This window comes from Rutidosis leptorrhynchoides, chromosome 5, assembly GCF_046630445.1.
Source record: "Rutidosis leptorrhynchoides isolate AG116_Rl617_1_P2 chromosome 5, CSIRO_AGI_Rlap_v1, whole genome shotgun sequence".
Classification (NCBI taxonomy): Eukaryota; Viridiplantae; Streptophyta; class Magnoliopsida; order Asterales; family Asteraceae; genus Rutidosis; species Rutidosis leptorrhynchoides.
This window is the reverse complement of record NC_092337.1, coordinates 364,466,571-364,481,543: the sequence shown is the minus strand read 5'-3', so window position 1 is coordinate 364,481,543 and position 14,973 is coordinate 364,466,571.

The window sequence follows — 14,973 nt, the reverse complement described above, 5'->3', positions numbered from 1 at the left end:
TTATTCTAGGAAAATGATTTTTATTATGAACATGAAACTATATCCAAAAATTATGGTTAAACTCAAAGTGGAAGTATGTTTTCTAAAATGGTCATCTAGACGTCGTTCTTTCGACTGAAATGACTACCTTTACAAAAATGACTTGTAACTTATTTTTCCAACAATAAACCTATACCTTTTATTTTTAGATTCATAAAATAGAGTTCAATATGAAACCATAGCAATTTGATTCACTCAAAACGGATTTAAAATGAAGAAGTTATGGGTAAAACAAGATTGGATAATTTTTCTCATTTTAGCTACGTGAAAATTGGTAACAAATCTATTCCAACCATAACTTAATCAACTTGTATTGTATATTATGTAATCTTGAGATATCATAGACACGTATACAATGTTTCGACCTATCATGTCGACACATCTATATATATTTCGGAACAACCATAGACACTCTATATGTGAATGTTGGAGTTAGCTATACAGGGTTGAGGTTGATTCCAAAATATATATAGTTTGAGTTGTGATCAATACTGAGATACATATACACTGGGTTGTGGATTGATTCAAGATAATATTTATCGATTTATTTCTGTACATCTAACTGTGGACAACTAGTTGTAGGTTACTAACGAGGACAGCTGACTTAATAAACTTAAAACATCAAAATATATTAAAAGTGTTGTAAATATATTTTGAACATACTTTGATATATATGTATATATTGTTATAGGTTCGTGAATCAACCAGTGGCCAAGTCTTACTTCCCGACGAAGTAAAAATCTGTGAAAGTGAGTTATAGTCCCACTTTTAAAATCTAATATTTTTGGGATGAGAATACATGCAGGTTTTATAAATGATTTACAAAATAGACACAAGTACATGAAACTAGATTCTATGGTTGAATTATCGAAATTGAATATGCCCCTTTTTATTAAGTCTGGTAATCTAAGAATTAGGGAACAGACACCCTAATTGACGCGAATCCTAAAGATAGATCTATTGGGCCTAACAAACCCCATCCAAAGTACCGGATGCTTTAGTAATTCGAAATTTATATCATATCCGAAGGGTGTCCCGGAATGATGGGGATATTCTTATGTATGCATCTTGTTAATGTCGGTTACCAGGTGTTCACCATATGAATGATTTTTATCTCTATGTATGGGATGTGTATTGAAATATGAAATCTTGTGGTCTATTGTTACGATTTGATATATATAGGTTAAACCTATAACTCACCAACATTTTTGTTGACGTTTAAAGCATGTTTATTCTCAGGTGAATACTAAGAGCTTCCGCTGTTGCATACTAAAATAAGGACAAGATTTGGAGTCCATGTTTGTATGATATTGTGTAAAAACTGCATTCAAGAAACTGATTTCGATGTAACATATTTGTATTGTAAACCATTATGTAATGGTCGTGTGTAAACAGGATATTTTAGATTATCATTATTTGATAATCTACATAAAGCTTTTTAAACCTTTATTTATGAAATAAAGGTTATGGTTTGTTTTAAAAATGAATGCAGTCTTTGAAAAACGTCTCATATAGAGGTCAAAACCTCGCAACGAAATCAATTAATATGGAACGTTTTTAATCAATAAGAACGGGACATTTCACAATATATGCGTCAAAGTAAACACATCGTAACTTATGGATTTCCCAATGTGATATCCCCCATCTTTCGAACGAAAGCCTTTTATAAACCAAGGCATTCTTGGAACGTTCTTCGAATGTCTTACAAACTGATCTCGCCTTAAATAGTTGTGCCGGGGAATTCTGAACGACTCTAGACAAGATTTCATCAATCATGTCTCCGGGTAGGTCTCTTAAAATATTGGGTTGTCTATCCATTTTGTGTTTTTATACTGTAAAATAGACAAGAGTTAGATTCATAAAAAAAATACTTATTAATACAAGCAATTTTTACATATATCATAAAGCATAAGCACACTATATTACATATATTACACCACACGAATACAACTATCTTATTCCGACTCGCTCGTTTCTTCTTGTTCGGTTTTGGTTCGTTTTGCCAAGTTTCTAGGGATATATGATGTTCCCCTAATACGAGCAGTCGTTGTCCACATTGGTTTAGAAAAACCTGGTGGTTTAGAGGTTCCCGGGTCATTGTTACAACTTAAGGACTTCGGGGGTGGGCGATACATATAAAGTTCATCGGGGTTGGAATTAGATTTCTCTATTTTTATGCCCTTTCCCATATTATTTTTTCTTTTGCCTTTTTAAATTCAGTTGGGGTAATTTCTATAACATCATCGGAATTCTCGTCGGAATCCGATTCATCGGAGAATTGGTAATCCTCCCAATATTTTGCTTCCTTGGCGGAAACACCATTGACCATAATTAACTTTGGTCGGTTGGTTGAGGATTCTCTTTTACTTAACCGTTTTATTATTTCCCCCACCGGTTCTATTTCTTCTTCCGGTTCCGATTCTTCTTCCGGTTCCGATTCTTCTTCCGGTTCCGACTCTTCTTCCGGTTCCTCTTCGGGAACTTGTGAATCAGTCCACGAATCATTCCAATTTACATTTGACTCTTCATTATTATTAGGTGAGTCAATGGGACTTGTTCTAGAGGTAGACATCTATCACATAATATCAAACACGTTAAGAGATTAATATATCACATAATATTCATATGTAAAAAATATATAGTTTCCAACAAAAATGTTAAGCAATCATTTTTAAAGAAAGCACGATCGAAGTCCAGACTCACTAATGCATCCTAACAAACTCGATAAGACACACTAATGCAAATTTTCTGGTTCTCGAAGACCAACGCTCGGATACCAACTGAAATGTCCCGTTCTTATTGATTAAAAACGTTCCATATTAATTGATTTCGTTGCGAGGTTTTGACCTCTATATGAGACGTTTTTCAAAGACTGCATTCATTTTTAAAACAAACCATAACCTTTATTTCATAAATAAAGGTTTAAAAAGCTTTACGTAGATTATCAAATAATGATAATCTAAAATATCCTGTTTACACACGACCATTACATAATGGTTTACAATACAAATATGTTACATCGAAATCAGTTTCTTGAATGCAGTTTTTACAAAATATCATACAAACATGGACTCCAAATCTTGTCCTTATTTTAGTATGCAACAGCGTAAGCTCTTAGTATTCACCTGAGAATAAACATGCTTTAAACGTCAACAAAAATGTTGGTGAGTTATAGGTTTAACCTATATGTATCAAATCGTAACAATAGACCACAAGATTTCATATTTCAGTACACATCCCATACATAGAGATAAAAATCATTCATATGGTGAACACCTGGTAACCGACATTAACAAGATGCATATATATAAGAATATCCCCATCATTCCGGGACACCCTTCGGATATGATATAAATTTCGAAGTACTAAAGCATCCGGTACTTTGGATGGGGTTTGTTAGGCCCAATAGATCTATCTTTAGGATTCGCGTCAATTAGGGTGTCTGTTCCCTAATTCTTAGATTACCAGACTTAATAAAAATAGGCATATTCGATTTCAATAATTCAACCATAGAATGTAGTTTCACGTACTTGTGTCTATTTTGTAAATCATTTATAAAACCTGCATGTATTCTCATCCCAAAAATATTAGATTTTAAAAGTGGGACTATAACTCACTTTCACAGATTTTTACTTCGTCGGGAAGTAACACTTGGCCACTAGTTGATTCACGAACCTATAACAATATATACATATATATCAAAGTATGTTTAAAATATATTTACAACACTTTTAATATATTTTGATTTTTTAAGTTTATTAAGTCAGCTGTCCTCGTTAGTAACCTACAACTAGTTGTCCACAGTTAGATGTACAGAAATAAATCGATAAATATTATCTTGAATCAATCCACGACCCAGTGTATACGTATCTCAGTATTGATCACAACTCAAACTATATATATTTTGGAATCAACCTCAACCCTGTATAGCTAACTCCAACATTCACATATAGAGTGTCTATGGTTGTTCCGAAATATATATATAGATGTGTCGACATGATAGGTCGAAACATTGTATACGTGTCTATGGTATCTCAAGATTACATAATATACAATACAAGTTGATTAAGTTATGGTTGGAATAGATTTGTTACCAATTTTCACGTAGCTAAAATGAGAAAAATTATCCAATCTTGTTTTACCCATAACTTCTTCATTTTAAATCCGTTTTGAGTGAATCAAATTGCTATGGTTTCATATTGAACTCTATTTTATGAATCTAAACAGAAAAAGTATAAGTTTATAGTCGGAAAAATAAGTTACAAGTCGTTTTTGTAAAGGTAGTCATTTCAGTCGAAAGAACGACGTCTAGATGACCATTTTAGAAAACATACTTCAACTTTGAGTTTAACCATAATTTTTGGATATAGTTTCATGTTCATAATAAAAATCATTTTCTCAGAATAACAACTTTTAAATCAAAGTTTATCATAGTTTTTAATTAACTAACCCAAAACAGCCCGCGGTGTTACTACGACGGCGTAAATCCGGTTTTACGGTGTTTTTCGTGTTTCCAGGTTTTAAATCATTAAGTTAGCATATCATATAGATATAGAACATGTGTGTAGTTAATTTTAAAAGTCAAGTTAGAAGGATTAACTTTTGTTTGCGAGCAAGTTTAGAATTAACTAAACTATGTTCTAGTGATTACGAGTTTAAACCTTCGAATAAGATAGTTTTATATATATGAATCGAATGATGTTATGAACATCATTACTACCTCAAGTTTAGTAGGTAAACCTACTGGAAGTGACAAGAAATGATCTAGCTTCAAAGGATCTTGGATGGCTTGAAAGTTCTTGAAATAGGATCATGACACAAAAACAAGTTCAAGTAAGATTTTTACTCGAATTAAGATAGTTTATAGTTATAGAAATTGAATCAAAGTTTGAATATGAATATTACCTTGAATAAGAAAGATAACCTACTTTATATAACAAAGGTTTCTTGATCTTAGATGATTACTTGGAATGGATTAGAAAGCTTGGAAGTAAATTAGTAAACTTGAAGGGATTTTTGAAGTGTTCTTCCTATGATGATTATAGCTTGATTCTTGAAGTGATTTTTGATGAAGATGATGATTAACTACTGGAAAAATACGTTCATAATAGTGTGTGTGTGTTGAGAGAGAATTAGAAAGAGAATTGGAAGTGAAATGGAGTGAATGATGAGTGGTAATTGGTGAGTGGTGAGTGGGGTTAAAAGGAGTTCTAGTTAGTTGACTAGCTCATGGTAGAACTTAAAATTGATTAGTCATACATGACATAATCAAGAGTGGAATCCCATGCTAGTTCCTATTGATATATACTCATAGTAAGTACGTTTTGAAGCTGTGTATAATACGGGTAAGAATACGACTAGAATTCTTGATGAAAGAAAAGAATGGAAAAGTAACTGTAACCATTTTTGTTAAGTATGAGTGTTTTGATATAAGTCTTGAAATCTTCCAAAAGTATTTTAATACATCTAAATACACTACATGTATATACATTTTAACTGAGTCGTTAAGTCATCGTTAGTCGTTACATGTAAGTGTTGTTTTGAAACCTTTAAGTTAACGATCTCAATTAATGTTGTTAACCCATTGTTTATTATATCTAATGAGATGTTAAATTATTATATTATCATGATATTATAATATATTAATATATCTTAATATGATATATATACATTTAAATGTCGTTACAACGATAATCGTTACATATATGTCTCGTTTCGAAATCCTTAAGTTAGTAGTCTTGTTTATATGTATATAACTCATTGTTAATATAATTATGGAGATACTTACTTATCATAATCTCATGTTAACCATATGTATACCCATATATATATCGTCATGTCATTTTTACAAGTTTTAACGTTCGTGAATCGCCGGTCAACTTGGGTGGTCAATTGTCTATATGAAACATATTTCAATTTATCAAGTCTTAACAAGTTTGATTGCTTAACAAGTTGGAAACATTTAATCATGTAAGTATCAATCTCAATTAATATATATAAACATGGAAAAGTTCGGGTCACTACACTTATCTCCAAGGTCAAGATCTATGGGAACTTCTGGCCGGAAGCGATGCCATAATTCGTGTAGAAACTCTTGAGCAAGGAGAGTCATGAAGAAAATGGAAGATTAAGTGTGGGAAGGCTCTCTTTGCATTGAGGACATCAATTAGCAAAGAGTTCATAGAACACGTTCGTGATCTTAACTCGCCAAAGGAGGTTTGGGATACTCTTGAGAAACTCTTTACCAAGAAGAATACCGCGCGGTTGCAATTATTGGAAAATCAGTTAGCAATTTCAAGAAAAGAAGGTATATCAGTTTCTGAATATTTCTTACGGGTGAAAACTCTTTGTTCTGAAATTTCAGAGATTGATACAAATGAGAAAATTAGTGAATATTGAAATGTCCCGTTCTTATTGATTAAAAACGTTCCATATTAATTGATTTCGTTGCGAGGTTTTGACCTCTATATGAGACGTTTTTCAAAGAATGCATTCATTTTTAAAACAAACCATAACCTTTATTTCATAGATAAAGGTTTTAAAAAGCTTTACGTAGATTATCAAATAATGATAATCTAAAATATCCTGTTTACACACGACCATTACATAATGGTTTACAATACAAATATGTTACAAAAAAATAAGTTTCTTGAATGCAGTTTTTACACAATATCATACAAGCATGGACTCCAAATCTCGTCCTTATTTAAGTATGCGACAGCGGAAGCTCTTAATAATCACCTAAGAATAAACATGCTTAAAACGTCAACAAAAATATTGGTGAGTTATAGGTTTAACCTATATATATCAAATCATAATAATAGACCACAAGATTTCATATTTCCATACACATCCCATACATAGAGATAAAAATCATTCATATGGTGAACACCTGGTAACCAACATTAACAAGATGCATATATAAGAATATCCCCATCATTCCGGGACACCCTTCGGATATGATATAAATTTCGAAGTACTAAAGCATCCGGTACTTTGGATGGGGTTTGTTAGGGCCAATAGATCTATCTTTAGGATTCGCGTCAATTAGGGTGTCTGTTCCCTAATTCTTAGATTACCAGACTTAATAAAAAGGGGCATATTCGATTTCGATAATTCAACAATAGAATGTAGTTTCACGTACTTGTGTCTATTTTGTAAATCATTTATAAAACCTGCATGTATTCTCATCCCAAAAATATTAAATTTTAAAAGTGGGACTATAACTCACTTTCACAGATTTTTACTTCGTCGGGAAGTACGACTTTGCCACTGGTTGATTCACGAACCTATAACAATATATACATATATATCAAAGTATGTTCAAAATATATTTACAACACTTTTAATATATTTTGATGTTTTAAGTTTATTAAGTCAGCTGTCCTCGTTAGTAACCTACAACTAGTTGTCCACAGTTAGATGTACAGAAATAAATCAATAAATATTTTCTTGAATCAATCCACGACCCAGTGTATACATATCTCAGTATTGATCACAACTCAAACTATATATATTTTGGAATCAACCTCAACCCTGTATAGCTAACTCCAACATTCACATATAGAGTGTCTATGGTTGTTCCGAAATATATATAGATGTGTCGACATGATAGGTCGAAACATTGTATACGTGTCTATGGTATCTCAAGATTACATAATATACAATACAAGTTGATTAAGTTATGGTTGGAATAGATTTGTTACCAATTTTCACGTAGCTAAAATGAGAAAAATTATCCAATCTTGTTTTACCCATAACTTCTTCGTTTTAAATCCGTTTTGAGTGAATCAAATTGCTATGGTTTCATATTGAACTCTATTTTATGAATCTAAACATAAAAAGTATAGGTTTATAGTCAGAAAAATAAGTTACAAGTCGTTTTTGTAAAGGTAGTCATTTCAGTCGAAAGAACGACGTCTAGATGACCATTTTAGAAAACATACTTCCACTTTGAGTTTAACCATAATTTTTGGATATAGTTTCATGTTCATAATAAAAATCATTTTCTCAGAATAAAAACTTTTAAATCAAAGTTTATCATAGTTTTTAATTAACTAACCCAAAACAGCCCGCGGTGTTACTACGACGGCGTAAATCCGGTTTTACGGTGTTTTTCGTGTTTCCAGGTTTTAAATCATTAAGTTAGTGTATCATATAGATATAGAACATGTGTTTAGTTGATTTTAAAAGTCAAGTTATAAGGATTAACTTTTGTTTGCGAACAAGTTTAGAATTAACTAAACTATGTTCTAGTGATTACAAGTTTAAACCTTCGAATAAGATAGCTTTATATGTATGAATCGAATGATGTTATGAACATCATTACTACCTTAAGTTCCTTGGATAAACCTACTGGAAAAGAGAAAAATGGATCTAGCTTCAACAGATCCTTGGATGGCTCGAAGTTCTTGAAGCAGAATCATGACACGAAAACAAGTTCAAGTAAGATCATCACTTGAAATAAGATTGTTATATTTATAGAAATTGAACCAAAGTTTGAATATGATTATTACCTTGTATTAGAATGATAACCTACTGTAAGAAACAAAGATTTCTTTAGGTTGGATGATCACCTTACAAGATTGGAAGTGAGCTAGCAAACTTGAAAGTATTCTTGATTTTATGTAACTAGAACTTGTAGAATATATGAAGAACACTTAGAACTTGAAGATAGAACTTGAGAGAGATCAATTAGATGAAGAAAATTGAAGAATGAAAGTGTTTGTAGGTGTTTTTGGTCGTTGGTGTATGGATTAGATATAAAGGATATGTAATTTTGTTTTCATGTAAATAAGTCATGAATGATTACTCATATTTTTGTAATTTTATGAGATATTTCATGCTTGTTGCCAAATGATGGTTCCCACATGTGTTAGGTGACTCACATGGGCTTCTAAGAGCTGATCATTGGAGTGTATATACCAATAGTACATACATCTAAAAGCTGTGTATTGTACGAGTACGAATACGGGTGCATACGAGTAGAATTGTTGATGAAACTGAACGAGGATGTAATTGTAAGTATTTTTGTTAAGTAGAAGTATTTTGATAAGTGTATTGAAGTCTTTCAAAAGTGTATAAATAGATATTAAAAAACTACATGTATATACATTTTAACTGAGTCGTTAAGTCATCGTTAGTCGTTACATGTAAGTGTTGTTTTGAAACCTTTAGGTTAACGATCTTGTTAAATGTTGTTAACCCAGTGTTTATAATATCAAATGAGATTTTAAATTATTATATTATCATGATATTATCATGTATGAATATCTCTTAATATGATATATATACATTAAATGTCTTTACAACGATAATCATTACATATATGTCTCGTTTAAAAATCATTAAGTTAGTAGTCTTGTTTTTACATATGTAGTTCATTGTTAATATACTTAATGATATGTTTACTTATCATAGTATCATGTTAACTATATATATATCCATATATATGTCATCATATAGCATTTACAAGTTTTAACGTTCGTGAATCACCGGTCAACTTGGGTGGTCAATTGTCTATATGAAACATATTTCAATTAATCAAGTCTTAACAAGTTTGATTGCTTAACATGTTGGAAACATTTAATCATGTAAATATCAATCTCAATTAATATATATAAATATGGAAAAGTTCGGGTCACTACAGTACCTACCCGTTAAATAAATTTCGTCCCGAAATTTTAAGCTGTTGAAGGTGTTAACGAATCTTCTGGAAATAGATGCGGGTATTTCTTCTTCATCTGATCTTCACACTCCCAGGTGAACTCGGGTCCTCTACAAGCATTCCATCAAACCTTAACAATTGGTATCTTGTTTTGCTTAAGTCTTTTAACCTCACGATCCATTATTTCGACGGGTTCTTCGATGAATTGAAGTGTTTCGTTGATTTGGATTTCATTTAACGGAATAGTGAGATCTTCTTTAGCAAAACATTTCTTCAAATTCGAGACGTGGAAAGTGTTATATACAGCCGCGAGTTGTTGAGGTAACTCAAGTCCGTAAGCTACTGGTCCGACACGATCAATAATCTTGAATGGTCCAATATACCTTGGATTTAATTTCCCTCGTTTACCAAATCGAACAACGCCTTTCCAAGGTGCAACTTTAAGCATGACCATCTCTCCAATTTCAAATTCTATATCTTTTCTTTTAATGTCAGCGTAGCTCTTTTGTCGACTTTGGGCGGTTTTCAACCGTTGTTGAATTTGGATGATCTTCTCGGTAGTTTCTTGTATAATCTCCGGACCCGTAATCTGTCTATCCCCCACTTCACTCCAACAAATCGGAGACCTGCACTTTCTACCATAAAGTGCTTCAAATGCCGCCATCTCAATGCTTGAATGGTAGCTGTTGTTGTAGGAAAATTCTGCTAACGGTAGATGTCGATCCCAACTGTTTCCGAAATCAATAACACATGCTCGTAGCATGTCTTCAAGCGTTTGTATCATCCTTTCGCTCTGCCCATCAGTTTGTGGATGATAGGCAGTGCTCATGTCTAGACGAGTTCCTAATGCTTGCTGTAATGTCTGCTAGAATCTTGAAATAAATCTGCCATCCCTATCAGAGATAATAGAGATTGGTATTCCATGTCTGGAGACGACTTCCTTCAAATACAGTCGTGCTAACTTCTCCATCTTGTCATCTTCTCTTATTGGCAGGAAGTGTGCTGATTTGGTGAGATGATCAACTATTACCCAAATAGTATCAAAACCACTTGCAGTCCTTGGCAATTTAGTGATGAAATCCATGGTAATGTTTTCCCATTTCCATTCCGGGATTTCGGGTTGTTGAAGTAGACCTGATGGTTTCTGATGCTCAGCTTTGACCTTAGAACACGTCAAACATTCTCCTACATATTTAGCAACATCGGCTTTCATACCCGGCCACCAAAAATGTTTCTTGAGATCCTTGTACATCTTCCCCGTTCCAGGATGTATTGAGTATCTGGTTTTATGAGCTTCTCTAAGTACCATTTCTCTCATATCTCCAAATTTTGGTACCCAAATCCTTTCAGCCCTATACCGGGTTCCATCTTCCCGAATATTAAGATGCTTCTCCGATCCTTTGGGTATTTCATCCTTTAAATTTCCCTCTTTTAAAACTCCTTGTTGCGCCTCCTTTATTTGAGTAGTAAGGTTATTATGAATCATTATATTCATAGATTTTACTCGAATGGGTTCTCTGTCCTTCCTGCTCAAGGCATCGGCTACCACATTTGCCTTCCCCGGGTGGTAACAAATCTCAAAGTCGTAATCATTCAATAATTTAAACCACCTACGCTGCCTCATATTCAGTTGTTTCTGATTAAATATGTGTTGAAGACTTTTGTGGTCGGTATATATAATACTTTTGACCCCATATAAGTAGTGCCTCCAAGTCTTTAATGCAAAAACAACCGCGCCTAATTCCAAATCATGCGTCGTATAATTTTGTTCGTGAATCTTCAATTGTCTAGATGCATAAGCAATCACCTTCATTCGTTGCATTAATACACAACCGAGACCTTGCTTTAATGCAAAATTCTGGTTCTCTAAGACCAACGCTCAGATACCAACTGAAATGTCCCGTTCTTATTGATTAAAAACGTTCCATATTAATTGATTTCGTTGCGAGGTTTTGACCTCTATATGAGACGTTTTTCAAAGACTGCATTCATTTTTAAAACAAACCATCACCTTTATTTCATAGATAAAGGTTTTAAAAAGCTTTACGTAGATTATCAAATAATGATAATCTAAAATATCCTGTTTACACACGACCATTACATAATGGTTTACAATACAAATATGTTACAAAAAAATAAGTTTCTTGAATGCAGTTTTTACACAATATCATACAAGCATGGACTCCAAATCTCGTCCTTATTTAAGTATGCGACAGCGGAAGCTCTTAATAATCACCTGAGAATAAACATGCTTAAAACGTCAACAAAAATGTTGGTGAGTTATAGGTTTAACCTATATATATCAAATCATAATAATAGACCACAAGATTTCATATTTCAATACACATCCCATACATAGAGATAAAAATCATTCATATGGTGAACACCTGGTAACCGACATTAACAAGATGCATATATAAGAATATCCCCATCATTCCGGGACACCCTTCGGATATGATATAAATTTCGAAGTACTAAAGCATCCGGTACTTTGGATGGGGTTTGTTAGGCCCAATAGATCTATCTTTAGGATTCGCGTCAATTAGGGTGTCTGTTCCCTAATTCTTAGATTACCAGACTTAATAAAAAGGGGCATATTCGATTTCGATAATTCAACCATAGAATGTAGTTTCACGTACTTGTGTCTATTTTGTAAATCATTTATAAAACCTGCATGTATTCTCATCCCAATAATATTAGATTTTAAAAGTGGGACTATAACTCACTTTCACAGATTTTTACTTCGTCGGGAAGTAAGACTTGGCCACTGGTTGATTCACGAACCGATAATAATATATACATATATCAAAGTATGTTCAAAATATATTTACAACACTTTTAATATATTTTGATGTTTTAAGTTTATTAAGTCAGCTGTCCTCGTTAGTAACCTACAACTAGTTGTCCACAGTTAGATGTACATAAATAAATCGATAAATATTATCTTGAATCAATCCACGACCCAGTGTATACGTATCTCAGTATTGATCACAACTCAAACTATATATATTTTGGAATCAACCTCAACCCTGTATAGCTAACTCCAACATTCACATATAGAGTGTCTATGGTTGTTCCGAAATATATATAGATGTGTCGACATGATAGGTCGAAACATTGTATACGTGTCTATGGTATCTCAAGATTTCATAATATACAATACAAGTTGATTAAGTTATGGTTGGAATAGATTTGTTACCAATTTTCACATAGCTAAAATGAGAAAAATTATCCAATCTTGTTTTACCCATAACTTCTTCATTTTAAATCCGTTTTAAGTGAATCAAATTGCTATGGTTTCATATTGAACTCTATTTTATGAATCTAAACAGAAAAAGTATAGGTTTATAGTCGGAAAAATAAGTTACAAGTCGTTTTTGTAAAGGTAGTCATTTCAGTCGAAAGAACGACGTCTAGATGACCATTTTAGAAAACATACTTCCACTTTGAGTTTAACCATAATTTTTGGATATAGTTTCATGTTCATAATAAAAATCATTTTCTCAGAATAACAACTTTTAAATCAAAGTTTATCATAGTTTTTAATTAACTAACCCAAAACAGCCCGCGGTGTTAGTACGACGGCGTAAATCCGGTTTTACGGTGTTTTTCGTGTTTCCAGGTTTTAAATCATTAAGTTAGCATATCATATAGATATAGAAAATGTGTTTAGTTGATTTTAAAAGTCAAGTTAGAAGGATTAACTTTGGTTTGCGAACAAGTTTAGAATTAATTAAACTATGTTCTAGTGATTACAAGTTTAAACCTTCGAATAAGATAGCTTTATATGTATGAATCGAATGATGTTATGAACATCATTACTACCTTAAGTTCCTTGGATAAACCTACTGGAAAAGAGAAAAATGGATCTAGCTTCAACGGATCCTTGGATGGCTCGAAGTTCTTGAAGCAGAATCATGACACGAAAACAAGTTCAAGTAAGATCATCACTTGAAATAAGATTGTTATAGTTATAGAAATTGAACCAAAGTTTGAATATGATTATTATCTTGTATTAGAATGATAACCTACTGTAAGAAATAAAGATTTCTTGAGGTTGGATGATCACCTTACAAGATTGGAAGTGAGCTAGCAAACTTGAAAGTATTCTTGATTTTATGTAACTAGAACTTGTAGAATATATGAAGAACACTTAGAACTTGAAGATAGAACTTGAGAGAGATCAATTAGATGAAGAAAATTGAAGAATGAAAGTATTTGTAGGTGTTTTTGGTTGTTGGTGTATGGATTAGATATAAAGGATATGTAATTTTGTTTTCATGTAAATAAGTCATGAATGATTACTCATATTTTTTGTAATTTTATGAGATATTTCATGCTAGTTGCCAAATAATGGTTCCCACATGTGTTAGGTGACTCACATGGGCTGCTAAGAGCTGATCATTGGAGTGTATATACCAATAGTACATACATCTAAAAGCTGTGTATTGTACGAGTACGAATACGGGTGCATACGAGTAGAATTGTTGATGAAACTGAACGAGGATGTAATTGTAAGCATTTTTGTTAAGTAGAAGTATTTTGATAAGTGTATTGAAGTCTTTCAAAAGTGTATAAATACATATTAAAACACTACATGTATATACATTTTAACTGAGTCGTTAAGTCATCGTTAGTCGTTACATGTAAGTGTTGTTTTGAAACCTTTAGGTTAACGATCTTGTTAAATGTTGTTAACCCAATGTTTATAATATCAAATGAGATTTTAAATTATTATATTATCATGATATTATCATGAATGAATATCTCTTAATATGATATATATACATTAAATGTCTTTACAACGATAATCGTTACATATATGTCTCGTTTAAAAATCATTAAGTTAGTAGTCTTGTTTTTACATATGTAGTTCATTGTTAATATACTTAATGATATGTTTACTTATCATAGTATCATGTTAACTATATATATATCCATATATATGTCATCATATAGCTTTTACAAGTTTTAACGTTCGTGAATCACCGGTCAACTTGGGTGGTCAATTGTCTATATGAAACATATTTCAATTAATCAAGTCTTAACAAGTTTGATTGCTTAACATGTTGGAAACATTTAATCATGTAAATATCAATCTCAATTAATATATATAAACATGGAAAAGTTCGGGTCACTACAAATATCAGTTGCGAAGATATTTAATTCGTGGTTTGAAGAAAGAGTATGTTTCATTCATAACCTCTATACAGGGGTGGTCTACTCAACCTTCGGTTGAAGAATTAGAGTTTGCTCTCTAATTAAGA